Source organism: Schistocerca nitens, chromosome 12 (assembly GCF_023898315.1).
Source record: "Schistocerca nitens isolate TAMUIC-IGC-003100 chromosome 12, iqSchNite1.1, whole genome shotgun sequence".
NCBI lineage: Eukaryota > Metazoa > Arthropoda > Insecta > Orthoptera > Acrididae > Schistocerca > Schistocerca nitens.
The window spans coordinates 124,569,904-124,588,133 of record NC_064625.1 but is presented as its reverse complement, the minus strand read 5'-3'; the positions used below and the strand labels follow the sequence as shown (position 1 = coordinate 124,588,133).

The 18,230-nt window shown below is 46.6% G+C and overlaps 1 non-coding gene across 1 annotated transcript; it reads right to left on the bottom strand.

Moving 5' to 3' along the window:
* Positions 1–9,799: 9,799 nt before the first annotated feature.
* Positions 9,800–9,874, bottom strand: Trnas-uga (transfer RNA serine (anticodon UGA)). The gene has a single exon. It is a non-coding gene; the product is annotated as a tRNA-Ser (tRNA).
* Positions 9,875–18,230: the final 8,356 nt, after the last annotated feature.

The following is an 18,230-nucleotide window of genomic DNA, read 5'->3' as shown; positions in this document are numbered from 1 at the left end:
TGTACCCAGCAGTTTTGAAACAAATTCCCAGCTTGAACAAAGAGGATGTCGTCATCATAGTAATTTTAAACTTATGGTCTGACAGGTTTTATGTTAGGCCGAAGTCTCCTATTTTATCCGCTGGCTCTTCCAGTAAAGTCTGACATTCGTTTGAATTAAACAATATTGACGATATTCAGCCCAGTTGGCAATCGTGTGATTATTGCCACAACATCTTTTGGGACAACATTATCCCATTTTCAAGTGCTAAAAACAAGAAAACCAAGTAAAATTTCCTTCTCCTTCTTGTACCGAGAGATATAATAGAATTTCAGACGTCCTCAGTAATAAACTAACTTCAAAAAAAATTTTTCTATTAGGCCCTGTCACAACCTAAAAACAAGCTACACGCGCGCATTGTCAATTCAAAGCAAAAAAGATAGAAGATCACAAGCCAGTGCATCTACTGTTCGCGAGGTGCAGCTGCAAACTGAAAGCCGCTGCCATCACCTACCAGTGATGATATTTACTTAAAGCTTAATGTTCAGCACCAACGATACCACTGTCTGTCATAAAATCTTTGAGCTTGAGTTAAGAGGATCCGTGCCCCACAATTTCACCCTTACTTACACCTCAAGCGTCCCACTGGTGGTCTGTTTCCCGCAGTTTCACCTTTAACTGCACGTTATACACGCCACTCTATTTTATGATCCTTTTTCTTTAAAAAATGTGCAGTGGCCCATGACGCAACACTTAGCAGATGTGATAGTACACTGCTGGCCACCGTAAATGCAACACCAAGAAAGACAAGAGGTAGCACAACAAAATTTATTTTGTGGATAACATGTTGACCAAGTATCCAATGATTACGTTTACAGACGTCTGTGACATGTGGTTCCTGCCAGAATCAGTAGCCAGAGTAGCCGCCATTGTTGGAGATCACCGCTGCCACACGTCTCGGCATTGAGTCAAAGAGACGTTGGATGTGTTCCTGGGGTACAGCAGCCCAAGTAGCTTCCACACGTTGCCAAAGATCATCTGGTGTGGCAGCTGGGGATGTAATCTGAGTCACTCGTTGAGCAACCATGGACCACATGTTTTCTATCGGCGAAAGATCCGGAGAGCGAGCCGGCCAGGGAAGCAAATCAATCTGGTTATTGACGAAGAACCTTTGGACAATGCGTGCCACGTGTGGTCGCGCATTATCCTGTTGAAATATGGCTGTGGCCGAGCCCTGAAGGTAAGGAAGGACAACTGGCTCCAGCACCTCGGATATGTAGCGCCGGCTATTTAAAGTACCGGCAATGCGTACTAGAGGCGTGCGAGAGTAATATCCAATACCGCGCCATACCATAATACCCGGTGCAAGACCAGTGTGGCGGTGCATAATGCAGCTGTCCAGCATCCTCTCTCCACGGTGTCTCCACACTCGAATCCGACCATCGTTGTGCTGCAGACAGAAGCGTGCCTCGTCAGTAAAGACAACGTCATTCCATTCTGCCGTCCACATCCGTCCGTCATCACACCATTGGCGACGGAGACGTCTGTGGTTCTGCGTCAATGGTAGACGAAGCAATGGACGTCTTGCGGACAGACCACTCTGCTGTAAACGGCGTCGAATGGTACGCGCAGACACTGGATGATGCGTTACAGACGCAATGTGCTGTGCTACGGTTCGGGATGTCACTGAGTGATCCGTCACTGCCACGCGCACAATTTGCCTATCAGCACGTGCAGTGATGCACCGAGGTGAATGCGATCGACCACGTCGGTCCGTCGTACCCTCCTGCATCCAACGGTCACATATCCGCATTACAGTTGTTTGGTTTCGTCCAACACGACTAGCGATTTCTCTGTATGATAATCCACAATCTCGGTAAGCCACTATCCTTCCTCTGTCGAACTCGATCAAACGATGTTGCTGTTGTCTACGTGGCATAACTGATCGTCTTGTGAAACAACCACAAGGTAAACACACGTGCCGAACGTACACTCGTCGAAATCGCCAAGCCTTAAATGGCGCTATGAGGTGGCGCCACAGGCGCGCGTGATGTGCGTCTGCGCTGAAATTCTAATCAGTTGCATATCTCATCGCCGCAAACCCATGGTGTAAATTTCACTTGATTCGGATACTTCCTTCAGGGTGTTGCATTTACGGTGGCCAGCAGTGTATATCCGAACAGTGCTGAATAGTGGAATGATCCTTCAAGTTCGATCATTTTTCTGAGTTTCGGAGAAAGTAATTGGCCACAATACACTGAAGAGCCAAAGAAACTAGTACACCTGCCTAACATCGTGTAAGGCGCCCGCGAGCACGCAGAAATGCCGCAACACGATGTGGCATGGACTCGACCTGAGGACTGGAAGGAATGGAGGCAACTGACTCCGTGAGTCCTGCAGGGCTGTCCTCAAATCCGTAAGAGTACGAGAGGGTGGAGGAAATCTCTCTTGAACAACACATTGCATGGCGTCCCAGATATGCCCAATAATGTTCATCTCTGTGGAGTTTGGTGGCTAGCGGAAGCGTTTAAACTCAGAACAGTGCTTCTGGAGCCACTCTGTAGCAGTTCTGGACGTGTGGGGTGTCGCATTGTCCTGCTGGAATTGCCCAAGCACTTCGGGATACAAAATGGACACGAATGAATGTAGGTGCTTGCTTGGACAAGTAAAAAAATGGTTCAAATGGCTCTGAGCACTATGGGACTCAACTTCTGAGGTCATTAGTCCCCAAGAACTTAGAACTAGTTAAACCTAACTAACCTAAGGACATCACAAACATCCATGCCCGAGGCAGGATTCGAACCTGCGACCGTAGCGGTCTTGCGGTTCCAGACTGCAGCGCCTTTAACCGCACGGCCACTTCGGCCGGCGACAAGTAAAACATACTTATATGGTGCACCACGCAGTAGCAAACCATTTAGCATTTCTTCCCTATCGGGACTATCGACAGCCGCCTTGAAGTCTAGACAGAGGCTATGAAGCTCAATATTATACTCATACGACTTTGCATTTATTGCGTTAGTGCGAATTTCTGATCTGTTGTTGACTATTAGGCCGAAATCTACGCTGATATTCTCCCGGAATCTCTTCTGCTTATGGAAGAAACCTGTTGCACATAACACACTAGACAGAATCTTAGCCGCGCGGAAGTAGCCGAACGGTCTCAGACGCTGCCGTCATGGACTGTGCGGCTCGCCCCGGCGGAGGTTCGAGTCCTCCCTCGGGCATGGGTGTGTGTGTTTGTCCTTAGGATAATTTAGGTTAAGTAGTTTGTTCCGGGAAAATCAGGAATACAGAAATACAATTCGCTGAGGAATGAAATAAATAGGAAGTGCAGGGAAGCTAAGACGAAATGGCTACAGGAAAAATGTGAAGACATCGAAAAAGATATGATTGTCGGAAGGACAGACTCAGCATACAGGAAAGTCAAAACAACCTTTGGTGATATTAAAAGCAACGGTGGTAGCATTAAGAGTGCAACGGGAATTCCACTGTTAAATGCAGAAGGGAGAGCAGATAGGTGGAAAGAATACATTGAAAGCCTCTATGAGGGTGAAGATTTGTCTGATGTGATAGAAGAAGAAACAGGAGTCGATTTAGAAGAGATAGGGGATCCAGTATTAGAATCGGAATTTAAAAGAGCTTTGGACGACTTACGGTCAAATAAGGCAGAAGGGATAGATAACATTCCATCAGAATTTCTAAAATCATTGGGGGAAGTGGCAACAAAACGACTATTCACGTTGGTGTGTAGAATATATGAGTCTGGCGATGTACCATCTGACTTTCGGAAAAGCATCATCCACACAATTCCGAAGACGGCAAGAGCTGACAAGTGCGAGAATTATCGCATAATCAGCTTAACAGCTCATGCATCGAAGCTGCTTACAAGAATAATATACAGAAGAATGGAAAAGAAAATTGAGAATGCGCTAGGTGACGATCAGTTTGGCTTTAGGAAAAGTAAAGGGACGAGAGAGGCAATTCTGACGTTACGGCTAATAATGGAAGCAAGGCTAAAGAAAAATCAAGACACTTTCATAGGATTTGTCGACCTGGAAAAAGCGTTCGACAATATAAAATGGTGCAAGCTGTTCGAGATTCTGAAAAAAGTAGGGGTAAGCTATAGGGAGATACGGGTCATATACAATATGTACAACAACCAAGAGGGAATAATAAGAGTGGACGATCAAGAACGAAGTGCTCGTATTAAGAAGGGTGTAAGACAAGGCTGTAGCCTTTCGCCCCTACTCTTCAATCTGTACATCGAGGAAGCAATGATGGAAACAAAAGAAAGGTTCAGGAGTGGAATTAAAATGCAAGGTGAAAGCATATCAGTGATACGATTCGCTGATGACATTGCTATCCTGAGTGAAAGTGAAGAAGAATTAAATGATCTGCTGAACGGAATGAACAGTCTAATGAGTACACAGTATGGTTTGAGAGTAAATCGGAGAAAGACGAAGGTAATGAGAAGTAGTAGAAATGAGAACAGCGAGAAACTTCACATCAGGATTGATGGTCACGAAGTTAATGAAGTTAAGGAATTCTGCTACCTAGGCAGTAAAATAACCAATGACGGACGGAGCAAGGAGGACATGAAAAGCAGACTCGCTATGGCAAAAAAGGCATTTCTGGCCAAGAGAAGTCTACTAATATCAAATACCGGCCTTAATTTGAGGAAGAAATTTCTGAGGATGTACGTCTGGAGTACAGCATTGTATGGTAGTGAAACATGGACTGTGGGAAAACCGGAAGAGAAGAGAATCGAAGCATTTGAGATGTGGTGCTATAGACGAATGTTGAAAATTAGGTGGACTGATAAGGTAAGGAATGAGGAGGTTCTACGCAGAATCGGAGAGGAAAGGAATATGCGGAAAACACTGATAAGGAGAAGGGACAGGATGATAGGACATCTGCTAAGACATGAGGGAATGACTTCCATGGTACTAGAGGGAGCTGTAGAGGAAGACAGATATTGGAATACGTCATGCAAATAATTGAGGACGTAGGTTGCAAGTGCTACTCTGAGATGAAGAGGATAGCACAGGAAAGGAATTCGTGGCGGGCCGCATCAAACCAGTCAGTAGACTGATGACCAAAAAAGTTTGTAAGCTTAGGGACTGATGACCTTAGCAGTTAATTCCCGTAAGATTTCACACACATTTGAACAGAATCTTAGAGGTTACATTCAACAGGGTAATTCCTTGGTAATTCAAACAAGTCTAGTCTTCTTTCTTATGGACTGGTACGATTGACTCTAACATCCTTTCTTCTGAGGTTCTTTCCTGCTTCCACATCAACTTCATAAGTTTGTGGATACGCTTATGGACACCGATTCCCCTGTTTTTCAAAGCTGTGCTGTTATTCCATCAGTTCCTGAAGCTTTGTAGGTTTTTTAGACGCTGTACTGCCTTCTGTATGTCCTCCAATGTGGCTTCTTCCGTCTCTGGACCTGCAGTGTAACAGAGCGCCTGCAGACTCCCGGTGGGATTGCCCTTCAGAATTCCCTTGAAGTATTCTTTCCATCATTCCATGACATCTTGTTCATCTGTTAGTAAATTTCTGTCTTTGATAGTGACGCTACTCCACTTTCATGCACTGGCGAGAAACTGGAATAGACAGCGTCTTTCAGATGTAGAAACACGGCTACCAACTTTCGTTTGTTCACCCAACTTCTCGGTGTTGCTATAATTTTCCGACAGTGTACATATGTAGTGTCGTTCTCCTATACGTATCTGGCAAACAAGAGCCCATAGTTGGTTGATAGTAAGGTTGAAATGGTTAAAATGGCTCTGAGCACTATGGGACTTAACATCTGTGGTCATCAGTGCCCTAGAACTTAGAACTACTTAAACCTAACAAACCTAAGGACATCAGACACATCCATGCCCGAGGCAGGATTCGAACCTGCGACCGTAGAAGTCGCGCGGTTCCGGACTGAGCGCCTAGAACGGCTAGACCACCGCGGCCGGCGGTTGATAGTAAGGAATAACGGTTAATGGCAGTGATAAAAATAATGGTCGGTTGGTCGATTTGGGGGGAAGGGACCAAACAGTGAAGTCACTGCACTGACGGAAAGTGAACTTTGTCGCTACGGCAGTCCAATAGGCATAAGCGGAACGCCGTTCAGGTAACGAGCAAGGAAGTGCACACGCCGTTACGATCTCACTGTGCGAGAGTGATGGTGGTACTACGTCAGCAGGAGGCGGTTCTGCGACCGTCAGTGGTGGTTCTGCAACAGCTGTAGGCGGTTCTGCGGCAGAGGAAGGCGGCGCCGGTGCTCGAGGGGGAAGTTGCGGCCGTGGACGGTCGAAAGCAGCATCCTCGTGTGGAATGTAAGCTGGTTTCATTCTATCAACTGACGCTGTAGACGGTTTTCCGTGTAGTAATACAGGGTGATTACATTTAAACTTTCAAACCGCTGTAGAAATAACTTGTCAGAATGACGTCAAATTGCAACGGAATGTTATCGGAAATGGGGGGAAACGAATGGCAGAACAAAAATCCCGCAGTATGTGGTAAACCCATGTCTCCGCAATGTCCTTTCCTCCAGGAGTGCTAGTTCTGCAAGGTTCACAGGAGAGCTTCTGGGAAGTTTGGAAGGTAGGAGACGAGGTACTGTAAAGTAAAGCTGTGAGGACGGGGCGAGAGTCGTGCTTGGGCAGCTCAGTCGGTAGAGCACTTCTCCGTGAAAGGTAAAGGTCCTGAGTTCGAGGTTCAGTGCGGCATACAGTTTTAATCTGACAGGAGGGTTTAAAAATAGTTACAAAATGTAGCAATAAATGGCGCTGTAAGCATCATAATAGTGGTCGACTACAAATGACAAATGAATCGTGCAACACTGCGTAAGGCGTAGCTTTGACGTTAAACAGACTGTACTGCTCATTCTGCGTTAAACAGACAGTACTACTCATTCTGCGTGAGTGGACAGGTGTGATACTGTTAGTTACGTAAGCACCACGGCAACGTCATATCAAATGGTTCAAATGGCTCTGAGCACTATGGGACTCAACTTCTGTGGTCATCAGTCCCCTAGAACTTAGAACTACTTAAACCTAACTAACCTAAGGACAGCACACAACACCCAGCCATCACGAGGCAGAGAAAATCCCTGACCCCGCCGGGAATCGAACCCGGGAACCCTGGCGTGGGAAGCGAGAAACGTCATATCACATCCGATGGGAAAAATCAGTTTTTAATTGTCCTGGGGCTGAAAACCGCCAAAAAAGTATCAATTACACCGGTTTTTAATTGCCCTGGAGCCAAAAACCGCATAAAAAGCATCAATAAAAATCAAATCGGATTATTAATTTCCGTGTAACTAGCGCAAATCAAGTTCAATATGCTGTCCACCGTGTTCTACAAGTTGAAATCAAGAAACGGCATGTTCCGCAACTGGTGGAAGTGTTTCCGGGGTCATGTTCTGAATGTGTTGCGCAATGCGTGCCTTGAATGCACCTAAGTTTGCAGTCGGAACACTGAACACAACATGTTTCAGATAGCCTCGCAGCGAGGAGTCACACGGATTGAGATCAGGTGACCGGGACGGCCAGGCTGTAGGGAAATGGCGGCTGATAATTCTGGAATTTTCGAAATGGCGCTTCAGAAGCTGCAAGGTGTACCATCTTGCATAAAAATGATCCCATCCATACATCCACGCTGTTGGAGAGCTGGAATGACGTGGTTGCGCAAAAGACACTCGTGGTACTTACCAGTGACGGTACAGGTAACAGGATCGGAAGCGCCTGTCTCTTCAAAAAAAATGTGGCCCTATGATAAATGATGCCTTAAACCCGCACCTTTTGATGATCAAAAATGGCTCAAATGGCTCTGAGCACTATGGGACTTAACTTCTGAGGTCATCAGTCCCCTATAACTTAGAACTACTTACACCTAACTAACCTAAGGACATCACACACATCCATGCCCGAGGCAGCATTGGAACCTGCGACCATAGCGGTCGCGCGGTTCCAGACTTTAGCGCCTAGAGCCGCTCGGCCACTCCGGCCGTCTTTTCATGATCAAGTGCTACTATTTGATTAGCGTGCGGATTTTCCGTTTCCCATGTTCGACAGTTCTGTGTGTTGACATATCCTGTCAGATGGAAGTGGGCTTCGTCTGTCCACAAAGTCTTCTGCGGCCAATCATTCTCCACTTGCATGCGAACAAGAAATTCTAAAGCAAAGCTCTTTCTTGCTGGCAGGTCAACGGGAAGCAACTCGTCCACACGGGTATTTTTTGAGTGGATAGCAAAGAAGGATGTTTCGTAGGATTTTACGCACCGGGCTCACGGGTGTGTCCAACGTTTGGGCAGTTCTCCGTGCACTACACGTTTGCACACCACCACTCGTCTCCTGCATTGTTGTGGCCACTGCTTCCACTGACGTCGACTCAATTCGTTTCATCCCTCTACCAGGTTTCACACCAAAAGAACCCGGCTTTTCGAATTTCCGAATCATTTTCTCCAGACCCACGGCAGTCATCGGACCGACGCCTTTTTTCAAACCCTTCTGTGTCCGGAATTTCTGCAGAGCGACGTGTGTACAGTCATCATTCTTGTAATACAGCTTTACATGCAGAGCACGATCCTGTATTGAGACAGTCATGGCGAACGTTGCAGACGCGAAAGGAGGAAAAGCCGTGTTTATACCACCTTCAGTGGAACGTGCGCAAGACAGGTGTTTCCATTTACGTATTATGACACATACAGCGCCATCTATTGATCAACTTTCACACTATTTTTTTCTTCTGCCGTACGTTTTTCCCCTTCTGCGATACTATTCCGTTCCAATTTGACGTCATTCTGACTAGTGGTGTTATTTCTACAGCGTTTTGAAAGTGTAACTTCAATTATAACCACCCTGTATTTCAAAGGTGTGTTCTCCTCGTCAGAACACCTCGTGCGGGCCAGCGTACGGCGGGTGTTGTGCATGTCTGATGCCGTATGTTCGGAGCAGCATGCTAAGTCACGATCGATGTAGATAGCAGGAATGCTGCGTCTCGAAACTTGGAGAGGGGAAGTGTAAAAATGAATGTGCCCAACGGCAAATAATAAACGCTAAAATGATGATTTGGTCCTGTCTGACTACTCCCTGAACAGACCTTAGGATCTCTTAATGCTCTTTTTTACGTATGTAAACATAAATGAATGATGAAGGCAACTAATACTACTAATTGATAAACGTTGTTGTTCAATATATATTTGTTATAGATTAAAATCAACCCTTTAAGTAAATTGTCTATATTTCCTAACTAAAATTATTAATCAATTGCGCAATTGTGCCCCTTATTATGACTGTGCGGTCTATTAACCCTAACGCGAAATGACTGACATCATCTACGTACCAAACACTAGAAGACACTACTTTCAAAGATGATCTACGGTGGTGTGGAACCCCAGTGGAAGTAACGTCATCACAGCTGTTTAGCTTTATAGGCCTAATAAGCCGAAGCAATTTGCGATATCACCGTATGTACTGCGTCCGGTGCGTCGAAGCGATGGTTCTCGTACTCGAAACTTCCTCGCACATTAAAACTGTGTACCGGACCGATACTCGAACTCCGGACCTTTGCCTTTCGCGGGCAAGGGCTCTACCTACTGAGCTACCCAAGCACGACTCACGCCCGGCGCTCACAGCTTTACTTCTGCCAGTACCTCGTCTCCTGCCTTCCAAACTTTACAGAACTAGCACTCCTGAAAGAAAGGATATTGCGGAGGCATGGCTTAGCCACAGCCTGGGGCATGTTTCCAGAATGAGATTTTCCCTCTGCAGCGGAGTGTGCGCTGATATGAAACTTCCTGGCAGATTAAAACTGTCTGCCGGACCGAGACTCGAACTCGGGACCTTTGCCTTTCACGGGCAAGTGCTCTACCAACTGAGCTACCCAAGCACGACTCAGGCACTGTCCCCACAGCTTTACTTCTACCAGTCCCTCGTCTCCTACCTTCCAAACTTTACGGAAGCTTTCCTGCGAACCTTGCAGAACTAGCACTCCTGAAAGAAAGGATATTGCGGAGACATGGCTTAGCCACAGCCTGGGGGATGTTTCCAGAATGGCTAAGCCATGTCTCCGCAATATCCTTTATTTCAGGAGTGCTAGTTCTGTAAAGTTTGGAAAGTAGGAGAAGAGGTACTGGCAGAAGTAAAGCTGTGAGGAGGGGGCGTGAGTCGTGCTTGGGTAGCTCAGTTGGTAGAGCACTTGGCCGCGAAAGGCAAAGTTCCCGAGTTCGAGTCCCGGTCGGGCACACAGTTTTAATCTGCCAGGAAGTTTCATATCAGCGCACTCTCCGCTGCAGAGTGAAAATTCTCATTCTGTTCTCGTACTCGTCTGCGACGAGGGAAGAACTCCAGCCACAAATAAACTTTTTCAAACACTAGGACGGCAGGAGGCGGTCCTCCGACTAATATACTCTAATACTGCCTTCTCCTCTCTGTGTTCTACAGACGAGAAACAGGAACTCGCAGCCACAAGGACGGAGTTCAGATAACGTCTCAACGTAAGTATAGGCAGAAGAAGTGCTCTCAAATACTGAACGCTGCGTACTCAACAACGACTTCCAACCTGGAGGTGAAGTCCAGAATCGTATAGGTTTGCAACAGTACGGTGCCTAACTCTTCTAACTATAAACTCTCCTGAGAGCAAAGAGAGTAACTCCATCTGTACGAACAAAGCTGATACCGAGCGACCGTCACACACGGGCGCTCACAACAGAAGATCTCGTCTCTCCACCGCTGGCCTCCCAGCAAGGCTCGCCTTCCCACCCTCGTAACACAGAAAGCGAATCATATTCTCGTAATCACGGAATATTCTCTCTCACTACTGATTCTTCTGAACGCCGACCAACCATATTTTAGTCTTTTGTCATCCAGCGCGGAAAGTTTGCGAGGAAATACCTATACTCGTTCAATGGTACGCTTCTGAGTAAAAATCCTTGGAAATAACCCAGCCTGCATCGTTTCCGAGGTGCTGCTTCTTCGTTCCTCGCACCTACGTCCAAAATTTGAAGAGTTCGGAAGTACTATCTGGTTATCCTTCCGGTCCTACTACAATAGCGGCCGGCCGTCACCGTATTGTGCTCCAGAGCTCAGGCGCCACGACGTCCGTCTAGCTACTCCCTGTGTTTAAGCAGGACCAACACCTGTGCGAGCTTTCCACCCAGAGCTTGAGTTCTGCCTGCCGGTTCATCTCCACTGGCGTTCCAACCTCTACTAGTACAGGCAATCACTCATTAGGCCATTCTGTTAATAAAGACACTCCGTCACCTTTCATGCAATAAGCGTTAACAATTATTTACAAGGCGTGCGTGACAATGTCAGTCTCTGATATAAAAACGTAGGCTTCAGCGAGACCGGTGGCATAGTGATTAAAATTCATCTGGGTGTTATGCTGCGTCATTGCTAAAAACTAACAACAATAATAAACTAAAACCGACGTTTCGGCCGCATTGCAACGTTCTTCCTCAGGGCACTTCTGGTTTTGCATGGGGATAGGTGCTACCAATCGCTGACGACATGGACATGCACGAATAGCCTCCTTCCTTCCATCTTCCCTTACGTCATGACTGGCCAGTCATATTAGAGGGCCAATTCAAAGTTTTACAACAGTAACGTCAGACATCGATATTCTGTAATAAATAGAAGCACCTATCCCCATGCAAAACCAGTAGTGCCCTGAGGAAGGCCGTTGCAATTCGGCCGAAACGTCGCTTAATTTCGGTGATCTGACGGGAACCAGTGTTACCACTGTGGCAAGGCCGTTGGCAATGTCAGTACTGAACTTTGCTAAAAACGCTAGTGTGTTGTGCTGGCACGGTGAGCTGTTGTTATTCTGTCTGGGCGTATACGTCAACGGCTTACGATGAGCGAAGATAGTGATTTCTCTCGCTTCCAGTTGATGTCGAAAATATTTTACTGCCTCTTACATAGCTAACACTTGGCTCAAGAATCATAAAAGGAGGTTGTATACATGGAAGAAGCCTGGAGATACTGACAGGTTTCAGATAGATTATATAATGGTAAGACAGAGATTTAGGAACCAGGTTTTAAATTGTAAGACATTTCCAGGGCCAGATGTGGACTCTGACCACAATCTATTGGTTATGAACTGTAGATTAAAACTGAAGAAACTGCAAAAAGGCGGGAATTTAAGGAGATGGGACCCGGATACAAAAAATGGCTCTGAGCACTATGCGACTTAACTTCTGAGGTCATCAGTCGCCTAGAACTTAGAACTAATTAAACCTAACTAACCTAAGGACATCACACACATCCATGCCCGAGGCAGGATTCGAACCTGTGACCGTAGCGGTCGCGCGGCTGCAGACTGTGGCGCCTAGAACCGCGCGGCCACTCCGGCCGGCGGACCTGGATAAACAGACAGAACCAGAGATTGTAGAGAATTTCAGGGAGAGCGTTAGTGAACGATAGACAAGAATGGGGGAAAGAATGGTTAGCTTTGAGAGATGAAATAGTGAAGGCAGCAGAGGATCAAGTAGGTAAAAAGACGAGGGCTAATAGAAATCATTGTGTAACAGAAGAGATACTGAATTTAATTGATGAAAGGAGAAAATACAAAAATGCAGTAAATGAAGCAGGTAAAAAGGAATATAAATGTCTCAAAAATGAGATCGACAGGAAGTGCAAAATGGCTAAACAGGCATGGCTATAGGACAAATGTAAGGATGTAGAGGCTTATCTCACTAGGGGTAAGATAGATACTGCCTACAGGAAAATTAAAAAGACCTTTGTAGAAAAGAGGACCACTTGTATGAATATCAAGAGCTCAGATGCAAACCCAGTTCTAAGCAAAGAAGGGAAAGCGGAAACGTGGAAGGAGTATATAGAGGGTCTATACAAGGGCGATGTACTTGAGGACAATATTATGGAAATGGAAGAGGATGTAGATGAAGATGAAATGGGAGATAAGATACTGCGTGAAGAGTTTGACAGAGCACTGCAAGACCTGAGTCGAAACAAGGCCCCCGGAGTAGACAACATTCCATTGGAACTGCTGACGGCCTTGGGAGAGCCAGTCCTGACAAAACTCTACCATGTGGTGAGCAAGATGTATGAGACACGCGAAATACCCTCAGACTTCAAGAAGAATATAATAATCCCAATCCCAAAGAAAGCAGGGGTTGACAGATGTGAAAATTACTGAACTATCAGTTTAATAAGTCACGGCTGCAAAATACTAACACGAATTCTTTACAGACGAATAGAAAAACTGGTAGAAGCCGACCTCGGGGAAGATCAGTTTGGATTCCGTGGACTGAAGACCACAACAACATACATCGCGAGGTGTTCTAGATCGTATGAACTCCACAGACATAGAGATGCCGACGGCTTGTGTGAGTAAAATGCCAAAGGCTGCCGCGGACCTTCCTGTATTTTGCTGCAACACGGCTGCGATCGCTGTCTGGCTCGCCCCCACTACTAATGCAAGCGCTGTTATGTTGAATCGGCGAAGTTTCCTCGATTTCCAGACCGACCAGTGCTGCAGTGAGTGGTTCTGGTACTTCAGCAGAGTTTGGCAGATGTCGATGGTAGCAATTGAGCACACCAAGAAACTGACGTAGCTCATGAGCTGTGTACGGGCGTGTAACCTGCAATATGACTTCCACTTTTCCTGGTCGGGGAAGTGAGCCTTTAGAAGAGATTCAGTGTCCTAAAAAATCAATCTGCGACTGCCCAAACACACATTTGGCTGTATTTAAGACTACCCCATATTTGTTGTGCCACTCTAAAACTTGTAACAGATGTTCTTCATGTCATTCTGCAGTTGACAAAGAAATTGAAACGTCATCTAGATAGAATGAGATTTTCACTCTGCAGCGGAGTGTGCGCTGATACGAAATTTCCTGGCAGATTAAAACTGTGTGCCGGACCGAGACTCGAAATCGGGACCTTTGCTTGGGTAGCTCAGTTGGTAGAGCACTTGCCCACGAAAGGCAAAGCTCCCGAGTTCGAGTCTCGGTCCGGCACACAGTTTTAATCTGCCAGGAAGTTTCATATCAGCGCACACTCCGCTGCAGAGTGAAAGTCTCATTCTGGAAACATCTCCCAGGCTGTGGCTAAGCCATGTCTCCGCAATATCCTTTCTTTCAGGAGTGCTAGTTCTGCAAGGTTCGCAGGAGAGCTTCTGTAAAGTTTGGAAGGTAGGAGACGAGATCTGGCAGAAGTAAGGCTGTGAGGACGGGGCGTGAGTCGTGCTTGGGTAGCTCAGTTGGTGGAGCACTTGCCCGCGAAAGGCAAAGGTCCCGAGTTCGAGTCTCGGTCCGGCACACAGTTTTAATCTGATACGCGAAACAGCAAGACAGTCCTTGCAATACTGAGTCGATAAAACGTTGTCAAGTTTGTGCAGCGTTTCTCAAGCCAAATCTCATGTACTTGCTTTCAAATAAGCCAAAAGGGATGAAAATTGCCGTTTTTGGACTGTCTTCCTCTACAACTGGTATCTGGGTACACGCCTTAGCGCAGTCCAATGCAGTAAACATCGTAGTGCCTTGTTGCGCGTAATTGTAGTCGCGCAATAGAGGCACGGTGAACCTATCTCGTACTGCCAGGTCACTGAGAGTGCGTGATCTGCACATGAGCGTCAGGTGCCTCTTTTCTTAGGCAAGAGGTGTAGGGGAGAAGACCGAGGACTTCTAGATGGTCGTATGATTCGTTCTCTGAGCATAACGTCGAATTCTGCTTTTGCGATAGCTGTCCGTAGAAATGTTGGAACACGTGAGGCAATAATGACTCTACGACTTATCTTAGAAAATAGATTAAGGAAAGGCAAACCTACGTTTCTAGCATTTGTAGACTTAGAGAAAGCTTTTGACAATGTTGACTGGAATATTCGCTTCCAAATTCTAAAGGTGGCAGGGGTAAAATACAGGGAGCGAAAGGCTATTAACAATTTGTACAAATCCAGATGGCAGTTATAAGGGTCGAGGGGCGCGAAAGGGAAGTAGCGGTTGGGAAGGGAGTGAGACAGGGTAGTAGCATATCCCCGATGTTATTCTGTCTGTATATTGAGGAAGCAGTAAAGGAAACAAAAGAAAAATTCGGAGTAGGTATTAAAATCCATGGAGAAGAAACAAAAACTTTGAGGTTCGCCGATGACATTGTAATTCTGTCAGAGACAGCAAAGGACTCGGAAGAGCAGCTGAATGGAATGGATAGTGTCTTGAAAGGAGGGTATAAGATGAACATCAACAAAAGCAAAACGAGGATAATGGAGTGTAGTCGAATTAAGTCGGGTGATGCTGAAGGAATTAGATTAGGAAATGAGACATTTAAAGTAGCAAAGGAGTTTTGCTATTTGGGGAGCAAAATAACTGATGGACGAAGTAGAGAGGATATAAAATGTAGACTGGCAATCGCAAGGAAAGCATTTCTGAAAAAGAGAAATTGGTTAACATCGAGTATAGATTTAAGTGTCGGTAAGTCGTTTCTGAAAGTATTTGTATGGAGTGTAGCCATGTATGGCAGTGAAACATGGACGATAAATAGTTTAGACAAAAAGAGAATAGAAGCTTTCGAAATGTGGTGGTACAGAAGAATGCTGTAGATGGGTAGATCACATAACTAATGAGGAGGTTTAATTTCTTAGACTTTCCCGGCGATTTGATGACATCTCGTGGAAATCGGGTTTTCTACCGGATATCAGCGTCTTCCAAACACGATATTTCGACGTCATTACTTGACGTCTTCATCAGGTGTTCCCTGAGACAGTTTGGAAGACGCTGATATCCGGCAGAAAACCCGATTTCCACGAAATGAGGAGGTATTGAACAGAATTGGGGAGAAGAGGAGTTTGTGGCACAACTTGACTAGAAGAAGGGATCGGTTGGTAGAACATGTTCTGAGGCATCAAGGGATCACCAGTTTAGTATTGGAGGGCAGTGCGGAGGGTAAAAATCGTAGAGGGAGACCAAGAGACGAATACACTAAGCAGTTTCAGAAGGATGTAGGTTGCAGAAGGTACTGGGAGATGATGAAGCTTGCACAGGATAGAGTAGCATGGAGAGCTGCATCAAACCAGTCTCAGGACTGAGGACCACAACAACAACAACAACAACAACCGGTCAGGGTATCTGTGGGCTCGATGTAATGTAAGGTGTCCCGACATACCTCTCTGTTTGCTCCTGTTCGAGCAGGCGGGCGTACTTCCCAGCACTTACTCGTATGATTCAGGCAGAGTGCTCGGCTACATGGCGACGAAACCCAGAATTCGGCAGCCCAGTGATGCCACAAACCGACTGCACGTTCCTGACATCTGATAGTAATTTGTAGTGCGACATAGATCGGCGCCGAATAATAGACTCGGTCTCATGTGAGTGCTCGGCGCACTCTCAAGTCCATTTACGTGCACTGGGTGTCATAAGTTCAAATGGTGCCGGCGCTGATAACCTCGCTGTTGTGCGCCCTAAAACACTAATAATCATCTAATCATCAAATGGTTCAAATGGCTCTGAGCACTATGGGACTCAACTGCTGTGGTTATCAGTCCCCTAGAACTTAGAACTACTTAAACCTAACCAACCTAAGGACATCACACACATCCATGCCCGAGGCAGGATTCGAACCTGCGACCGTAGCAGTCGCACGGTTCCGGACTGCGCGCCTAGAACCACGAGACCACCGCGGCCGGCGGTGTCATAAGTTTTGATCGACGAAGTGTCTGCAGCAGACAGGTAGAACAATGTTGCAGGTTTATGACAACGTAGCAGTCTCCAGGGAAGAATACGTAAATCTGTGCCAGTATCTACTAGATAAACTACTGGCCATTAAAATTGCTACACCATGAAGGTGACGTGCTACAGACGCGAAATTTAACCGACAGGAAGAAGATGCTGTGATATGCAAATGATTAGCTTTTCAGAGCATTCACACAAGGTTGGCGCCGGTGGCCACACCTACAACGTGCTGACATGAGCAATGTTTCCAATCGATTTCTCATACAACAGCAGCTGACCGGCGTTGCCTGGTGAAACGTTGTTGTGATGCCTCGTGTAAGGAGGAGAAGAACGTACCATCACGTTTCCGACTTTGACAATGGTAGGATTGTAGCCTATCGCGATTGCGGTTTATCGTATCGCGACATTGCTGCTCGCGTTGGTCGAGATCCAATGACTGTTAGCAGAATATGGAATCGGTGGGTTCAGGAGGGTAATACGGAACGCTGTGCTGGATCCCAACGGCCTCTTATCACTAGCAGTCGACATGACAGGCTTCTTATCCGCATGTCTGAAAAGGACCGTGCAGCCACGTCTCGATCAAAAATGGTTCAAATGGCTCTGAGCACTATGGGACAATTTCTAAGGTCGTCAGTCCCCTAGAACTTAGAACTACTTAAACCTAACTAGCCTAAGGACATCACACACATCCATGCCCGAGACAGGATTCGAACCTGCGACCGTAGCGCCTAGAACCGCACGGCCACCCGGGCCGGCACGTCTCGACCCCTCAGTCAACAGACGGGGACGTTTGCATGACAAAAACCATCTGCACGAACAGTTCGACGACGTTTGCAGCAGCATGGACTATCAGCTCGGAGGCCGTGGCTGCGGTTACCCTTGACGCTACATCACAGACGGGAGCGCCTGCGATGGTGTACTCAACGACAAACCTGGGTGCACGAATGCCAAAACGTCATTTTTTTCGGATGAATCCATGTTCTGTTTACAGCATTGTGATGGTCGCATCCGTGTTTGGCGACATCGCGGTGAACGCACATTGGAAGCGTGTATTCGTCATCGCCATACTGGTGTATCACCCGGCGTGATGGTATGGGGTGCACTTGGTTACACGTCTCGGTGACCTCTTGTTCGCACTGACGGCACTTTCAACAGTGGACGTTACATTTCAGATGTGTTATGACCCGTTGCTCTATCCTTCATTCGATCCCTGCGAAACCCTACATTTCAGCAGGATAATGCATGACGGCATGTTGCAGGTCCTGTACGGGCCTTTCTGGATACAGAAAAAGGTTCGACTGCTGCCCTGGCCAGCACGTTCTCCAGATCTCTCACCAACTGAAAACGTCTGGTCAATGGTGACCGAGCAACTGGCTCGTCACAATACGACAGTCACTACTCTTGATGAACTGTGGTATCGTGTTGAATCTGCATGGGCAGCTGTACCTGTAGACGCCATCCAAGCTCTGTTTGACTCAATGCCCAGGCGTATCAAGGCCGTTATTACGGCCAGAGGTGGGGTACTGATTTCTCAGGATCTATGCACCCAAATTGCGTG